The sequence below is a fragment of the Giraffa tippelskirchi genome, chromosome 9 (assembly GCF_054371585.1).
Source record: "Giraffa tippelskirchi isolate mGirTip1 chromosome 9, T2T-mGirTip1v1.2.pri, whole genome shotgun sequence".
In the NCBI taxonomy this organism is placed as follows: domain Eukaryota; kingdom Metazoa; phylum Chordata; class Mammalia; order Artiodactyla; family Giraffidae; genus Giraffa; species Giraffa tippelskirchi.
This window is the reverse complement of record NC_137283.1, coordinates 139,590,683-139,607,560: the sequence shown is the minus strand read 5'-3', so window position 1 is coordinate 139,607,560 and position 16,878 is coordinate 139,590,683. Positions and strand designations below refer to the sequence as shown.

The window sequence follows — 16,878 nt, the reverse complement described above, 5'->3', positions numbered from 1 at the left end:
TCAGACTGCATGGCATCAGCTCTCCCCAGCACCAATCCAGTGCCTTTCTTGCTAACGGTGTTGCCAAAGCTCACTGCTGCCCTCTGGATAAAATAAATGAATGCAACTAATGCTTAGAGCACTCATCATAAACTGCCGTGTCATTATGATTAATGATGGAATATCTATTTCCTTCATTGGATTATGATCATTCCAAAAAAAATCACAATTTGGGAAAAAATTTTTTGTTTTTTTTTAACATAACTGGGTAACATAGTTCAGCTCATAGTACAGCTGAGATACATACAGAAAAATGAATTTATCATTTGTTTAACTAAAGTGGCTCCCCTCCCAAGTCCCCACCCACTGGTAAGTAGGAGAAAAGCTAAGTGTCCAGTCTGATTTAAAGGTCCAGTGATTTTAATAGTCACTTAGGCCATCTTAAGTCACTTTTGGATAAAGCTGCTCAGTGACCCAGTTAGACTGGTCTTCCCCTAGTTGAAATGGTGGATTCTAGGAAGGGTTTGGACAGGCCCCTGGCCTCATGAGGGTTCATGGGTTGCACTAGCAGGAATCTGCCCATCTCCAGTAGGCAGCTCCTTGTCCAAGATGCCTTGTTGTGTTTCAGGACTAAATCTGCAGCTGGCTCCAGAAAGTTTCTTGAGAAGTACTTGTCATTCGTTTCCTGCTCACTGACTCTACTGCTCTTCAATGCTAATGATCTACAGCCCCTAGGTTTCTGCTGTTGTCCCTTCAGCTTCTTGGCTTGGCTTTCTGCCCATGACTTTTGCTGTGGGGTCACCTTGCCTGTGGCTGGTCCTCTGCATTCAACTCAGCAAACTGTGGGGCAAAAGAAACAAGGGAGGTTCCAGAATTCCAGCTAGACCTTTCTTATCTGCTCTTGTCCTTCTACTCTCTTGAGTACCTGTATGGTCACATGATGTCATGGGCTTTTTGCACTGTAACCATCTCCCTAAGATCCAAATGGGCAGGTTGGGGAGCCCTTTCCTCTGAGTGAGTCCTTCAATTTACTGAAAATATATACAGTCAATCCTCATTAGCAGATTTCATATTTGTGAACTGGCCCACTTGCTAAGATTTATTTTAACTTCCAAATCAACATTCCTGCACTTGCCCATCATTCATAGACATGTGCAGAGTGGTGAAAAATTAGAGTTGCCCTTTGTGTATATTTCCAGGTGAAGTCCTATAAGGTGACACTCTGCCTTCTTATTTCAGTGCTCACACTGTAAACAAGTGTTCTTTTCATGGTTGGCTTAGTGCCACATTTTTCATATTTTTATGCTTTGAATTGGTGATTCTGCTGTTTAAAATGGCCACTAGTGTACTGCTGAAGCACTGTGTAGCCTTCCTAAGAGCAAGAAGGCTGTGTCCGACTCTTTGCGACCACATGGACTATAAAATCCATGGAATTCTCTAGGCCAGAATACTGGACTGAGTAGTCTTTTCCCTTCTCCATGGGATCTTCCCAACCCAGGGATCGAACCCAGGTCTCCTGCATTGCAGGCAGATTCTTTACCAGCCAAGCCACAAGGGAAGCCAAGAAGGCTGTGAAGTGCCTTAATACAGAAAATACATGTGGTAAGGACTGAATACATGAGAAAATACATATGGTGTGGACTGAATGCTTGTGTCCTCAAAACTCATATGTTGAATCCTAACCTCTGGTGTCATTGTATTTGAAGATAAGATATCAGCTCACTTTCTGCAATCAGAAGAAAGGCTATGTAAGGACAAAGGGACCATCTAAAAACCAGGAAGAAAGCTCTCACCAGAAGTCTTCTGTAACCTTGGACTTGGACTTTCCAGCCTCCAGAACTGTGAGAAAACAAATTTCTGTTAAGTCACACAGTTTGTGGTATTTTGTTACGGCAGCCTGAGCTGACTAAGACAACAAGCTCTAAATAAGCTTCCTTCATGTGTTATAGAGCTGTTGGCTGTGAGTTCAATATTCTTGAATTAATAATATCTATTAAATAATGTGTTTTTAAGCAGATACACACATTTAACAGGGTTATATATTGATTGATTAATGAATTTAAAACTTCTGCTTCATGAAAGACGCTGTCAAAAGAATGAGAAGACAAGCCACAGAATGGGGAAAGTATTTCAAAAGATATATCTGACAAAGGACTGTTATTCCAAACATATAAAGAACTCTTAAAACTCAATAATAAGGAAAGGAACAACATGTTTAAATCATGGGCAAAAGACCTGAATAGACATCCCACCAACAATGATACACAGATGACAAATAACATATGAAAAGACACTCCACATCATAGATCATTAGCAAAAGGTATATTAGAACAGCAATGAGATGTCACCACATGCCTATTAGAATAGCCCAAATCCAGAACAATGACAACACCACATACTAGCAAGGATGGGAAGCAACAGGAACTCTCATTCATCACTGATGGGAATACAAAGGTACAGCCACTTTGGAATACAGTTTGGTAGTGTCTTACAAATTAAACATATTCTTACCATACGATTGAGCAGTCATGGTCCTTTACTCAATGTATTTACTCAAATGAGTTGAAAATTTATGTCCACACAAAAACCTGCTCATGGATGTTGATAGCAGCTTTATTCATAATTGCTCAAACTCGGAAGCAACCAAGATGTCCTCCAGTACATGAAAAGATCAATAAACTGTGTGTATTAGTCTTCTTCAGCTGCTAAAACAAAATATCACAGACCTTATGACCTAAATAACAGAAACTTATTTTTTTTCACAGTTCTGAAGGCTAGAAGTCCAAGATTAAAGTAATGAAAACTTTGGTCACTGGTGAAAAATTTATTCCTGGCTTGCAAATGGCCGAAATCTTGTTCTGTCCTCACTTGGCCTGTTTTCCGTGTGAGCATGTCTTTCTGATATTGGATTAGGGCCCCACCTCTGAGACCTCATTTACCTCTGTAAAGGCTTTATTTCCAAATAAAGGAAAAGCAATCCACTCCAGTATTCTCGCCTGGAGAATCCCATGGACAGAGAAGCCTGGCGGACTAAAGTTTGTGAGGTTGCAAAAAGTTGGACATGACTGAGCGACTAATACTGCCGTTGCTACACATAGTCACATTAGGGTTTAGGTGTTCAACATACGTGTTTTGAGAGGTCACAGTTCAGTCCATAACAATGAGGTCTATCCAAACAATAGGATATTATTTAGCATTAAACAATGAGCTCTTGAGCTATAAAAAGACATGAGAGGACCTTAAATGCATATTATTAAGTGAAAGAAGTCAAGCTAAAATGGCTCCGTAATGAGTGATTCCAACTACATGACTGACTATGGAGACAGAGAAAGATCAGTGATTGCAGGCATTAGAGGAGAGAGACAGACAGATTTTTAGGTAGTGAAACTATCCTATAAGATACTATAATGGCAGCTAAGTGTTGTTGTTTATCAACACCCACAGAATATACAATACCAGGAGCGAGATATAAAGTAAACTCTGGACCTTGGATGATTATGATGTGTCAGTGTAGCTTCATCCATTGTAACAAATGCACCCCTGTGGTGGGGGATGTTGGCAGTCAGGGAGCCTGCAAGTGTAGGGAGTTGGGGAGGACACAGGAGCACACTCTACTTTTTGCTTGGTTTTGCTGTGAACCGAAAAGTGCTCTAAAAATAAAATGTATTTAAAAGGGGAAAAAAAGTGTGACCACAGACTCACAAGATCATAATCCTGTATTTCTCCAGAAGCAACGGTCCAGTATTTGCTAATTCAGTGTTTGCAGTGATTTTATAGAACAGACTGCAGTAAGAATTGACTAAATAGAGTCCCAGTCTCAACCAAAAGCCAAGAAGGGGCAAATGGGACACTCATTTGACTATGGGCCTCCCTTCCTTTTTCTCTTCTAGTTCCTAGCTTCTAGGGTCAGAAAAAGACTGCCTGTTCCCCACCACACACACTGCCCTTCACTTACCCACTTCCTGTTCTTGAGAAACCTCATGTAAAACTCTGTGATCTAGTTGGTCAGGCAGGCTCACAGCTTAGCTAAAGGAATAAAGGCCTGGGGACAAACTTTTCTCAAGGATTTAGGCAAGTTTGTAAAGCTGATGTTATGCTGCAGATTCCTGTTATGGACTACCAGAGGGTGATTATTGTCTTCCATCTCCTTGGGTTCCTTCTAGTAATCTCCCTAATCTCCTCCTGCTGTGTCTGGCCTTTATCTCCACTAGATATTCCAGGGCAATGAAGAAAAAGATGAATGCCCCAACAAGGCCAAAAGAACAAATTTCATGAATCATTTGTGACAAGTCGTCCTCATTTTTCCTGAGAGCCTCGTAGCACAGAGCTCTGTACCTTGACAATGACAGGCGTTCAGTCAGGGACCACACCTGAGCCAGAAGCAGTCAGGTCAGAACCACTGTGTGGTGGCCACACCTCCAGACTGCAGGCGTTGAGGTCTGTCTTTCCCCCTTCCTTCTTCCTCCTTCAATTGTCGCACCTTAGTGATCCAGTAACCAATTATCTTTAAGGATAAAACCCTCCAGATATACAATCATCTTGGTGACACATTTTCTACCCTTTTCTGGGAAAGGTGAATGAGCCCCTCCATGAGCTACCATCCCTCAAGGAATCACAGGGTCTTCAGGTTTTCACCTAATATCCTCACATCCTTTCCTAATGTAAGCACTTGGGAAGGTGTCCCTAACAACTTGACATAAGACTACACACTGCATTAAATCAAGAAATCAATGCCAGGCAGGAGAGGGTGGGTTCAAAGGCCCATTAGGCTCATCTCCTGTCAGTACTGGCCCCCCTGGCCTGGCACCCGGGGGGGTGATGATTTTGGAGGATGGAGCTACACCTGTCTCCACTGTTGATTTCCCCTCAAATGGATCTTTTTTCCTGAGTCCAAGAAAATGAGAAATTGTTTCTATGAATACTTTTTTAAGATTTTTTTTTTTTGCTACGGACAATTTTTAAAAGTCTTTATTGAATTTGTTACACTATTGCTTCTGTTTTATGTTTTGTTTATTTGGCTGCTACGCATGTGGGATCTTAGCTCTTCAACCAGGGATCAGATCCACACCTCCTGCATTGGAAGAAGTCTTAACCACTGGACTGCCAGGGAAGTCCCTGAATATCCATTTTTAAAGGTGGAAAAAAGAAAAGAAATCAGCATATCAGACCAGCACAGCCATAGAGAGTGATCCTATACATTCACTAGGACTATCGGTAAACTGAAGGGAACGTAGTCACATAAAGAAAAAAAGGGATGTCACCCAGAAAAGAAATTCATCAGCAATGAACACAGAGGAAAAGGGAGACTCACCAACACACACGTGAGAAGAAGGTATTCTATCAGGGACTATGCCTTTGCCCGGTGATTTGATTCACTTGGGCTTCCCTGGTGATTCAGATGATAAGGAATCTGCCTGCGATGCAGGACACCCAGCTTCAATCCTTGGGTCAGAAAGATGTCCGGGAGTAGAAAATGGCAACCCACTCCAATGTTCTTGCCTGGAGAATTCAATGGACAGAGGAACCTGGTGGGCTACAGTCCATGGGGTTGCAAAGAGTTGGACATGACTGAGCGACTAACACTTTGATTAACTTGGTTGGCCCCCATGCTCACCAACCACTTTGGTGATAATGTAGCTTATCTGGAAGGAAAAAGTAGGCTACTTAGGCCATCATGAATGTTAATTTCTAAATGAGCATTCTAGCTTTACTCATCATTGACTTCTGGGCTTTGTTGGAATGAGTCAGCATTTCAAGTCTAGCCGACTCTGGGATGCTTACAAGATCATTTCAGCACCTACAAGATTACAAACAAGATTTGGGGAAGTAGTGGGTTCTCCAAGGAAAGTGCTGAGTTGTAGGGTCTCTTTTGGGAGCTGGCCAGTCTCCACATCACTCTCTAAAACTTTTGCACCCTACTTAAGCCTGTTGGGGCTAAACACCAATTGTTGGGTAATGTACAAGAATGATGCCTCCTTTGCTAGATGGTTATGTTGCGTCTCACTGCCAGTCCGGCTGGAAATACCCTGGGGGCCTTGTTATCCGATATAACTGAATACTTCTGCTTCTGATAAGACAGGGCTCTCAAGAGTTTAACGTTTGTAAAACATAGAGTAAATTCATAAAAAAATTACCAATACTTTAACAACTTCAGGCAAAAAGTTTCTGGGAAGTTTGGATTTAAGAGGAACTTCTATCCCACTCCCCACCCCTACCCAGTTTCCTAACCTAGCTCACACTGGGGGTTGTAGGCATGCTAGTAGCAATGTGAGATTTCTTTCCAAAGTATTGTCTTGCGTGGAACAGAGGTGGCAATAGTCAAAGGAGTGGGTTGAAGTGGTTTCACTTCCAGAGTTAGCTGAAGGTAACATTTCTGCCACTGAATTAAACTACAGAAAGTTTAAAATGCGTCCAAGATTTTGATTGACTGACCTGGCTGTTTTCTAGCAACTTTCTTTCATTTCTGGACAGGTATCGGTGCCCTAAGTATTTTGCCCTGGCATCACGAGGACGCTTGTACAGAGAGCAGCCTGTTTTCATTCCTGAAGAATAGCTCATAATATTAATAGCTGCATGCTGCATGCTCAGTCCCTCAGTCATGTCCAACTCTCTGCAACCCCATAGACTGTAGCCCACCAGGCTTCATGGTCCATAGGATTATCCTAGCAAGGATACTGGAGGGGGTTGTCATTTCCTTCTCAAGGGGATCTTTCCAACCTAGGGATTGAACCCGTGTTTCCTGTGTCTCCTGCATTGGTAGGTGGATTCTTTATCACTGAGCCACCTGAGAAGCCTTTCCTAATAGCATAGTGGTGGCAAATATTAACCACATATTGTTGTTGTTGTTTAGCCACTAAGTCATGTCCAACTCTTACAACCCTAAGAACACAGCCTGCCAGGCTCCGCTGTCTATGGGATTTTTCAGACAAGAATATTAGAGTTGATTGTCATTTCTTTTTCCAAGGGATCTTTCTGACCCAGGGATTGAACCTGTGTCCAGTGGTTGGCAGGTGGATTCTTTGTCACTGAGCTAGCGGGGAAGCCCATGTTAACCACACATATAGTATCTTAAATAGGATTTGGTTTGGGATGTGATTCTGACCCAATAACAAACTATCAGTCATATCAAGGAGGGGTCTTCATTTGACAGATGACTCAAGTCAGCCTTAGTCTTCATAACGTGGCTCTGGTCGTGATACACAACACTTCTTCCTAGAGATCTTAGCTGGCTTGTTTCTTGTTTTATATTGAAAGTCAGGATCCTACTTCTTGGATTTCCTTTCATGAGCTAGATGAAAATCTAATTCCATGGAACTTGTGAAGTTCATTGGCAAAGGCTAAATTTTTTCTGCCTATCAAGTGACTGTAAGCCTTTGCATTCCTATACACAAACAATAGCATTTTCAAGAATATAGTATATTTCCTAAGTAGGAAATTTAACATGGTCCAGAACCATTTCAATCATGGACATCTGAGGAACTAAAACACATTTTTATAGGGGCCAACATTAACTTCTAGATATTGACCTTATCAATCACTTACCTCAATGAGGAATTGGCACACACAGCAACTTTTGTTTTTGTTCTTTTTGCCAGTATCCTTATTTTAAATTTCAAGAATGTTTGAAAGGTCTGTTAGTTATTAGTGTTTCCAAAGGTGTGAGTTAGAGTGGGGTTCTCTTCCTGTCTCCATCCACTCTCGACTCCATCAGTCACCCTAGCACCCAGTCAGAGCTCACTGTCAGGGTAATGTTAGAGGACTCTTGTTTGGTGTTATCACTGCATATCTTATTTTTAGGAAAATGTTAACTCATTGGGGGGAAAATTGTTGACAATAACCCTATTATATTAAGTTCACAGTTGCTGCTGTCTGCAATACCATTAATGTTTAGTCTGATAATTTTCTGGGGCAAGAAAACCCTCCTGTAATGTACCTAATGTACTATGCAGACAGGGGAAATTTTTCTTGTCTTGTTAAATACTCTATTTACTTGTTCTTATTTTACTTAGTTATAGGTTTTTTTTTTTAACTTTGATGAGTATTTATGTTTGTGAGCGATAGTACCTGTTTAATCAGATTCTAAAACAACTCTAATTTTATCATTTCAAATCTAGTACTCCATATCAGATGTTTCCTTAAGATTAAGTGGTTTTAAGCTTGATTTACTTAAAAAAAGAAAAAAACTTACAAAGGCAACACAAGGAATTTTTTTGAAGATGTGTTTTCAAAGCACACATGATTTTCATGGGATATATAATTCTTAAAAATGAAACAACTTGCATGTTTTTCAAGTTCAAGACTTAACAATGTAAGTGAACAGAAGAGTACAATATCTCTTCTCTGACAGGTAGATTTTAAAAATTTATTTTTGACTTTTGGTTCAGTTTATAGCTTGATTAATATCTTTTGGCCAGCATTCCCATGAGCAAGTAAATTCTGCTACAACTAAGAAAATTAGCTTATGCTTTAGATTAAACTTTAGAATTTTGACTTTCTTTAGGTCCTGAGTTTTCAGACCCAATGTGTCAGTCATTTGTCTGCCTTGTTATATTCATTCTCAAAAAGGACATGTTGGGGGGGAGTTGGAAATGATTAAACTGGGCTGCACTTGATTGGTGCATCAGAAGCCTCAGAAGTCAAGTTCAGATCCCAGTAGAAGGCTGTAGAGGCCTATGAGACAGAACCTCTTAGCCCAGATATCTGTATTGCTGGTCTGGCTTCTGTGACAGGCATGCTGTTCCCTCTTGCTCAAGCTTCTGGCAGGCAGACCAGTGTTTCTCATATGACACAGTGGTATCCCTAAACTTAGAACTTGGGGGAAAAAAAGCAATTTATACCATTTTTGGGTTGGGTAACTATTATTGAATATTTAGTGTTAGGCATGATCAATTTGAATGATAAAATTTTCCACATGAAAGGAGTAGATGTAGTTTATCCTAGTCTAGAACTTAACCCCTATGTCATTGGCAACTTTAGAAAACTTGAGAAAACAAGCTTCAGAAAACTAAACTAGGCAGACGGGCTAGACAGTGTCTACCTGGCAGCATCCCTTCCAAAGGCAGTGTCCCAGCCCGGCTTCCTCCGGCACCGGAAGTCGGTTCCAGCTCTCTGCTGCTGCGGGCACGAGTGTGCTGTCCTGGGTTCTGCCCCACCCAATCCTTGCTGTTTTTCTTCTGTTCATTCTTCCACGTAGCACCATCTGTAAAGCCCAGAAACCATGTACCCAGCTTCTTAAACACCTTCGCAAACTAATTTTAAATGATTGTATAGTTGGCCCCGTGTATCCACGGATTCAGTTTTCGCAGGTTTGTTGAATCCACGAATGTAGAACCCGCGGATAAGGAAGACTGACTTTACTGCACTAATTGAATAAGGGATTTGACCATCCACAGATTTTGGTATCCTCGCGGGCCCTGGAACCAATCAGATACCAGGAAACATGACCCATGAAATGCAATAAGACCTGCTATCCTTTGCTTTGGGGCCAAAGCTCTCAGAAAGCGAAGCTGTCTTTCAAAGCAGGAAACTGGGCGCCATCGGGGACAGTTTTTGAGGTCCCGTTGCTTTCTATTCTGGCTTCTGGTTGCAAGTGGCAGCCCCACATCCTCTTAAGCCGCAGGCAGTGGAGGAACTGCCAGACGTTTCAACTAGTTCAGACTGGGTCTGAATTCCCCCAGGAAGTACAGCACTCTGTGTGTGTGTGTGTGTGTGTGTGTGTGTGTGTGTGTGTGTGTGTGTGTGTGTGTGTTCGCGCGCGCGTGCGTGCGTCTGTGTGTATTATCATCCATCAATCAATATGTCTGAAAGACCTTGTTCCTGGAAAAAACCCTGAAAAAGTAGGTGGTGTATTTTTTGTGAACTTGGAGAGAGTAATACTCACTTTGTAGTAAATACTAGGCTATAAATTATGTTTGGGCAGAAAATGTGTTTTCCTTCAGTTTTGGATTTGTCTAGGCATTTAATGCGGAGAAGGCAATGGCACCCCACTCCAGTCCTCTTGCCTGGAAAATCCCATGGACGGAGGAGCCTGGTAAGCTACAGTCCATGGGGTCGCTAAGAGTCGGGCACGACCGAGCGACTTCACTTTCACTTTTCCCTTTCATGCACTGGAGAAGGAAACGGCAACCCACTCCAGTATTCTTGCCTGGAGAATCCCAGGGACGTCGGAGCCTGCTGGGCTGCCGTCTATAGGGTTGCACAGAGTCGGACACGACTGAAGTGACTTAGCAGGCATTTAATGCAGAGAACTGAGAAAGCTGCAGCTTTCCTTACTGTTGACTGAATTTTTGTGTTGTAAATACATCTATGGTAAAGGTATAAGTCTGTGGTAAAAATACATCTATGGTGTGGTAAAGGTAAATACGTCTGCTGGGAAATAATCACTTTGAAAAGTAAGTGAGAACAAAGTGTGTGTGGGGGAAGTGTGTTTCCTTTAGGGTAGAGTGGAGCAGAGGGAAGGAAAGAAAATGGACCGTCCACCCTTTGTCACCTACCCACCCCCCACAAACAGAACCACACATTCTTGTAAAAGTGTCCACCTGTCCTACACTACTGTCAACATTCTTGGTTCCCAAGTATCCAAAGTTACATAACGTATCATTCATACTCACAGTTTAGTATCTCTCATGATTGTTATGATTATGATGTATTCTATTTGTAATAAAATCCACACATATTAAACTCCATGACTTTTGACAAATAGAGATACCCAGTTACTGCCATATCAAGATACAGATCATTTCTATCACCTTGAAGAATTTCCTGGGACTTCCCTGGTGGTGCAGTGGATAAGAATCCTGTTGCCAATGTAGGATACACAGGTTCGATCCCTGGTGCAGCAAGATTCCACATGCCATCGAACAACTAAGCCAAAGTGCCACAACTACTGAGCCTGCATGCTGCAGCTACTGAAGCCCACATGTCTAGAGCCTGTGCTCTGCAACAAGAGAAGCCACAGCAATGAGAAGATCGTGCACTGCAATGAAAAAGAGCCCTCATTTGCTGCAACTAGAGAAAGCCCATGCAAAAGCAGCAAAGATCCTGTGCAGCCAAAAAAAAAAAAAAAAGAATAAATAAATACATTTTTAAAAAATTAAAAAATAATCCTTTCCTCTTTTATAGTCAATCTCTCTATCTCACTCCAAGCACCAGAAAACTAGTGATTTAGTTTCAGTCAATATAGACTGCTTCCCTAATAGCTCAGTTGATAAAGAATCCACCTATAATGCAGGAGACCCCGGTGTGATTCCTGGTTTGGGAAGATCCCCTGGAGAAGGGATAGGCTACCCACTCCAGTATTTTTGGGCTTCCCTTGTGGCCGAATTGGTAAAGAATCTGCCTGCAATGCGAGAGACCTGGGTTCGATCCCTGGTTGAGAAGATCCCCTGGAGAAGATCAGATTTGCCTATTTAGATTTTAAATAACTAGAATTATATGTGGTATGTACCTTTTTGGGAGTTTCCCATGTGACTTAGTGGTAAAGAATCTACCTGCGAATGTAGGAGACACAGGAAGCACAAGTTCAATCCCTGGGTTGGGAAGATGCCCTGGAAAAGGAAATGTTAACCCACTCCAGTATTCTTGCCTGGAAAATTCCATGGACAGAGGAGCCTGGTGGACTATAGTCCACGGGGTCGCAGTATTGGACACGACTTAGTGACTGAGCTCGCATTTTTATGTGTCTTGTTTATTTTTTTTACATTGCATAATGCTTTCAAAATCCATATTTTCAAAGATCCATATTGCTGCATATATTAGTAGTTCATTCCTTTTTACTGCAAAGTAATATCCCATTAAAATAGACTTACCACAGTGTATCTGTCCATTCACCTCTTGATGACTTGTGTTATTTTCAGTTTGGAGTTATTACTAATAAGGCTTATATAAGTATTGGGCTTCCTAGGCGGCACTAGTGGTAAACAATCTGCCTGCCAATACAGGAGATGCAAGAGACACAAGAGATACAAGAGACATGGATTCAATCCCTGGGTCAGGAAGATCCCTTGGAGTAGGAAATAGCATCTCACTCTAGTATTCTTGCCTGAAAAGTTTCACAGACAGTGGACCCCGGTGGTCTACAGTCCATGGAGCCACACATAGTCAGACATGACCAAGCACACACACACACACAACATATGAGCATTAGTCTATCGGTCTCTGGGTAGATATGTTTTCATTTCTTTTAGATAAATATGTAGGAATAATATTCCTGGGTCATTTGATTTCATTGATTTTTCTCTGTTGTTTATGAATTTGTTCTGTATTAATTTTTCCTGTTTATAATTTCTTTCCTTTTAATTACTTTGTGTGAACACAAATTGAAATTTGCTCTTCTTTTTCTAGCTTTTGAGGTCAAAATTTAGACAATTGCATTTGAGAATTTTCTCTCTTCTTCCAGTTTTATTGAGATATTGACAGGTAACATCATAAGTTTAAGATATATAATATAATGTGATAATTGGCTGACTACATGTGTATATTGCAAGAATTTTCTTATTTTCTATTGTAAACGTGTGTTTTAGTTGCTTAGTCTTATCTGACTGCTTGCGACCCCATGGACCGTAGCCCACCTGGCTCCTCTGTCCATTAGAATTTTCCAGGCAGGAATACTGGAGTGGATTACCATTCCTTCTCCAGTGGATCTTTCCAAGCCAGGGATTAAACTCAGGTCTCCTGCATTGCAGACAGATTCTTTACTGTCTGAGTCACCAGGGACATGATGTCAGCGTATACAACTACAAATTTTCCTTTAAGGATCACTTTGACTTCACAAATTTTGATATACAGGCAATTTTTGCTTTACATAATAGTGAGATAATAAAAATGACCAAAGTGATCTTAATAATCTTGCAAAGTGATCTTAATAATCAATGGAAAAATGACAACTGTTCTGTGACTTTGAAAGTTTTTGTTATCACATTAAAAATTCTGTTATATAGGAAAATTTTAAAATTAGTTTTATTTAGATACTCTAATTAAAAACACTTTAATGTTTCTAATGAAACACTTTGTGAATTAAACTGTTTGACTCCTTTGTAAAAACTTAGGCAATAGATACAAAATTTCAGTCTGGGAAAATTTTAAAAAGTTCTGCAGATGGATGGTGGTGATGATTGCATAAGAATGTGAATGTACTTGATGTCACTGTACTACACACTTTAAAATGTTATAATGGTAAATTCCATATTATGTATATGTAAGCACAGATATCCAAGCTGGATTTAGAAAAAACAGAGAAACCAGAGATCAAGTTGCCAACATCTGTTGAATCATAGAAAAAGCAAGAGAATTCCAGAAAATCATCTACTTCTGCTTCATTGACTACGCTAAAGCCTTTGAGTGTGTGGATCACAACAAACTGTTGAAAATACTCAAAGAGATGGAAATACCAGACCACCTGACCTGCCTCCTGAGAAATCTGTATGCAGGTCAAGAAGAAACAGTGAGAACTGGACATAGAACAACAGACTGGTTCCAAATTGGGAAAGAAGTACATTAAGGCTGTATATGACACCTGGTTTATTTAACTTCTATGCAGAGTACATCATGTGAAATGCTGGACTGGATGAAGCACAAGCTGGAATCAAGATTGCAGGGAGAAATATCCATAACCTCAGATATGCAGATGACACCACCCTTATAGAAGAAAGCGATGAGGAACTGAAGAGCCTCTTGATGAAAGTGAAATAGGAGAGTGAAAAAGTTGGCTTAAAACTTAACATTCAAAAACTAGGATTATGGCATCCGGCTCCATCATTTCATGGTAAGCAGATGGGGAAACAATGGAAACAGTGACAGACTTAACTTTTTTGGACTCCAAAATCACTGCAGATGGTGACTGCAGCCATGAAATTAAAAGATGCTTGCTCCTTGGAAGAAAAGTTATGACCAACCTAGACAGCATATTAAAAAGAAGAGATATTACTTTACTGACAAAGGTCTATATAGTCAAAGCTATGATTTTTCCAGTAGTCATGTATAGGTGTCATAAAGAAAGCTGAGCGCTGAAGAATTGATGCTCTTGAACTGTGGTGTTGGAGAAGACTCTTGGGAGTCCCTTGGACAGCAAGAAGATCAAACCTATCAATTCTAAAGGAAATTAGTCCTGAGTATTCATCAGAAAGACCAATGCTGAAGCTGAAACTCCAATACTTTGGCCACCTGATGCAGAGAACTGACTCATTTGAAAAGACCCTGATGCTGAGAAAGATTGAAGGTGGGAGGAGAAGGGGATGACAGAAGATGAGATGGTTGGATGGCATCACCGACTCTATGGACATAAGTTTGAGCAAGCTTCGGGTGTTGGTGATGGACAGGGAAGCCTGGTGTGCTGCAGTCCATGGGGTGGCAAAGAGTTGGACACAACTGTGCGGCTGATCTGAACTGAAACACAATTGAAAAAAGAAATAATCAGGAATAGTTTGAACAGTGCTGCTGCCTCTTCACTGTATAGGTTGTGATATGGAGTGAGTGAGCACTTTTTCTATGTCCCTGTGAATTAATATACATAGAATTTTCCAAGTTTGAATCAACTTCTCACTGTTTATCCTTTGTACATTCAATGGTATGAAGTATCTGAGAGTTCCTTCAATGTTACATTTTTGTCAGTGTCACTTCCTCATTTATGTCACCATCACCACATTCCTCTGATTACAAATCCAGTCTTTCAAAAAGCAGCAATGGTAACATTCCCACATTAGATATTTCTTCAGTAATTCCAGTTGCATTCAATTCAAATTATGCTTCCAAGGTGATCATTCTTAAAGTTTCTGATACACTTTCATGTTTGTTAGCCAGTTCCTTCTTTGGCTCACCCATTTCTGTAAAATGTCATGTGGTTTATTACTGGCAGACAAGAAGGAAACAGCTTTACTATGTGTGTATGAATTGAATAATAGATGCACAGCAATGAGTCACCAGCAGATTTTGGAAGAAGTGATGTGATCAGTCATTCATCATGATGCTCATTTGTTATTTGTATAGTGTTTTATGGACTGATGAGTTCACATTAAATTTTATACCTTAAAGGGTTACTTGCATTTAGTATACTGTGATAATTGAAATGTGGTAACTGAAGTTTGAACCATGTTGATTGGGGACTGGTGTTATTAATGGTAACTGAAATCTGTGCATACTAGAACCTGTGCAAAGCAAGGATTGCTTGTACTGTGTTTTCTTTCTTTATGATTTCTTTTTTACCTATCCATTATTCAAAAGTGTGATGAATTTCCAAATATTTGGAAATTTTCCTGATATCATTTTATTATCATGTTGTATTTTTGAGCAGAGAACATATTCTATATGATTTAAGTCATTTTCAATGTGGTAAGATTTGTTGTATGGTCTAGAATATGGTCTATATTGGCTAATGTTCTACGTGCACCTGAAAAGAATGTGTATCCTGCTGTTACTGAGTGCAGCACTCTATTAGGTCAAGTTGGCCGATCATGTTGTTAGGTTCCACAGGTATTTACCAATTTTCTGTTGAGTTTTTAAGTCAAGTAGTAAGAGAGAAATATCTTCAACTATAATTGTGGATTTGAATATTTCTCCCCTCAGTTTATGTTTTATTTAACTTTTTCACACAGCTTGAAGCACTAATATTAAAAATATGTATATTTAAGATTTTTATGTCCTCTTGAAGTATTGAACGTTTTTGTAGTAATGAAATGATATTTTCAAATTTTTTTATTGGAATATTGTTGATTTACAATGTTGTGTTAGTTTCAGGTGTACAGCAAAGCGATCCAATTATACATAAACCTATAACTACTCTTTTCTTACCTTCTTTCCCCATATAGGCCATTACAGAGTATTGCGTAGAGCTCCCTGTACTGTACAGTAGGTTCTTATTAGTTATCTATTTCATGTATAGTATAATCTCCCAATTTATCCCTCCCTCTATCCCCTGCTTACCATAAGTTTGTTTTCTACATCTGTGACTCTACTTCTGTTTTTGAAATGACCTTCTTGATCTCAACAGTATTCCTGAAGTCCATTAGTCTGACATTAATATAGCTATTCTAGCTTTCTTGTGATTGGTGTTGACATATTATAATTTTTTCTATCCTTTTCCTTTTAATCTATCCTTGTCTTTATGCATGTATGCATGTTAAGTTGCTTTAGTCGTGTCTAACTCTTTGTGACCCTGTGGCTCTTAGCCCGCCAGGCTTCTCTGTCCCTGGGATTCTCCAGGTAAGAATACTGGACTGGGTTGCCATGCTCTCCTCCAGAGGATCTTCCTGATTCAGGGATCAAACCCTCATCTCTTATTTCTCCTGCATTGGCAGGCGGGTCCTTTACCACTAGCACCACCTGGGAAGTCCATACTTGTCTTCATGTTTAAGAGTATTTTCCACAGCAGCTTATACTAGGTCTTATTTTTCATCCAGTCTGGCAATCTCTGCCTTTTAGCTGAAAGTGAAGTCGCTCATTTGTGTCTGACTCTTTGCGACCCCATGGATTGTAGCCTACCAGGCTCCCCAGTCCATGGAATTTTCCAGGTAAGAGTACTGCAGCGGGTTGCCATTCCCTTCTCCAGGAGATCTTCCCAACCCAGGGATTGAACCTGCGTCTCCCGCACTGCAGGCAGACGCTTTACCATCTGAACCATCAGGGAAGCCTTTTAGTTGAAGCATATTCAAATGTAAAATCAAAATATCAAATGGAGGCTATTTATATTTAGTGTAATTATTGAAAGACGCATTGTGTTTATATCCTTCTTTAAATATTGGAATGTATTTAAATCCTTAGATGTTGACTCTTCCCTATTGGTCCAGTGGTTAAGACTTCACCTTCCAATGCAGGGGATGTGAGTTTAGTCCTTTGTTGGAGAGCTAAGATTCCACATGATTTGTGACCAAAAAACCAAAACATGAAACAGAAGCAGTATTGCAACAA

General features: G+C 40.3%; 1 long non-coding RNA gene across 1 annotated transcript in view; it reads left to right on the top strand.

The window, feature by feature from the left end:
• Positions 1-16,878, top strand: part of LOC145521061 (uncharacterized) — a 56,025-nt gene that overhangs the window by 13,331 nt on the left and 25,816 nt on the right. The window lies entirely within an intron of this gene.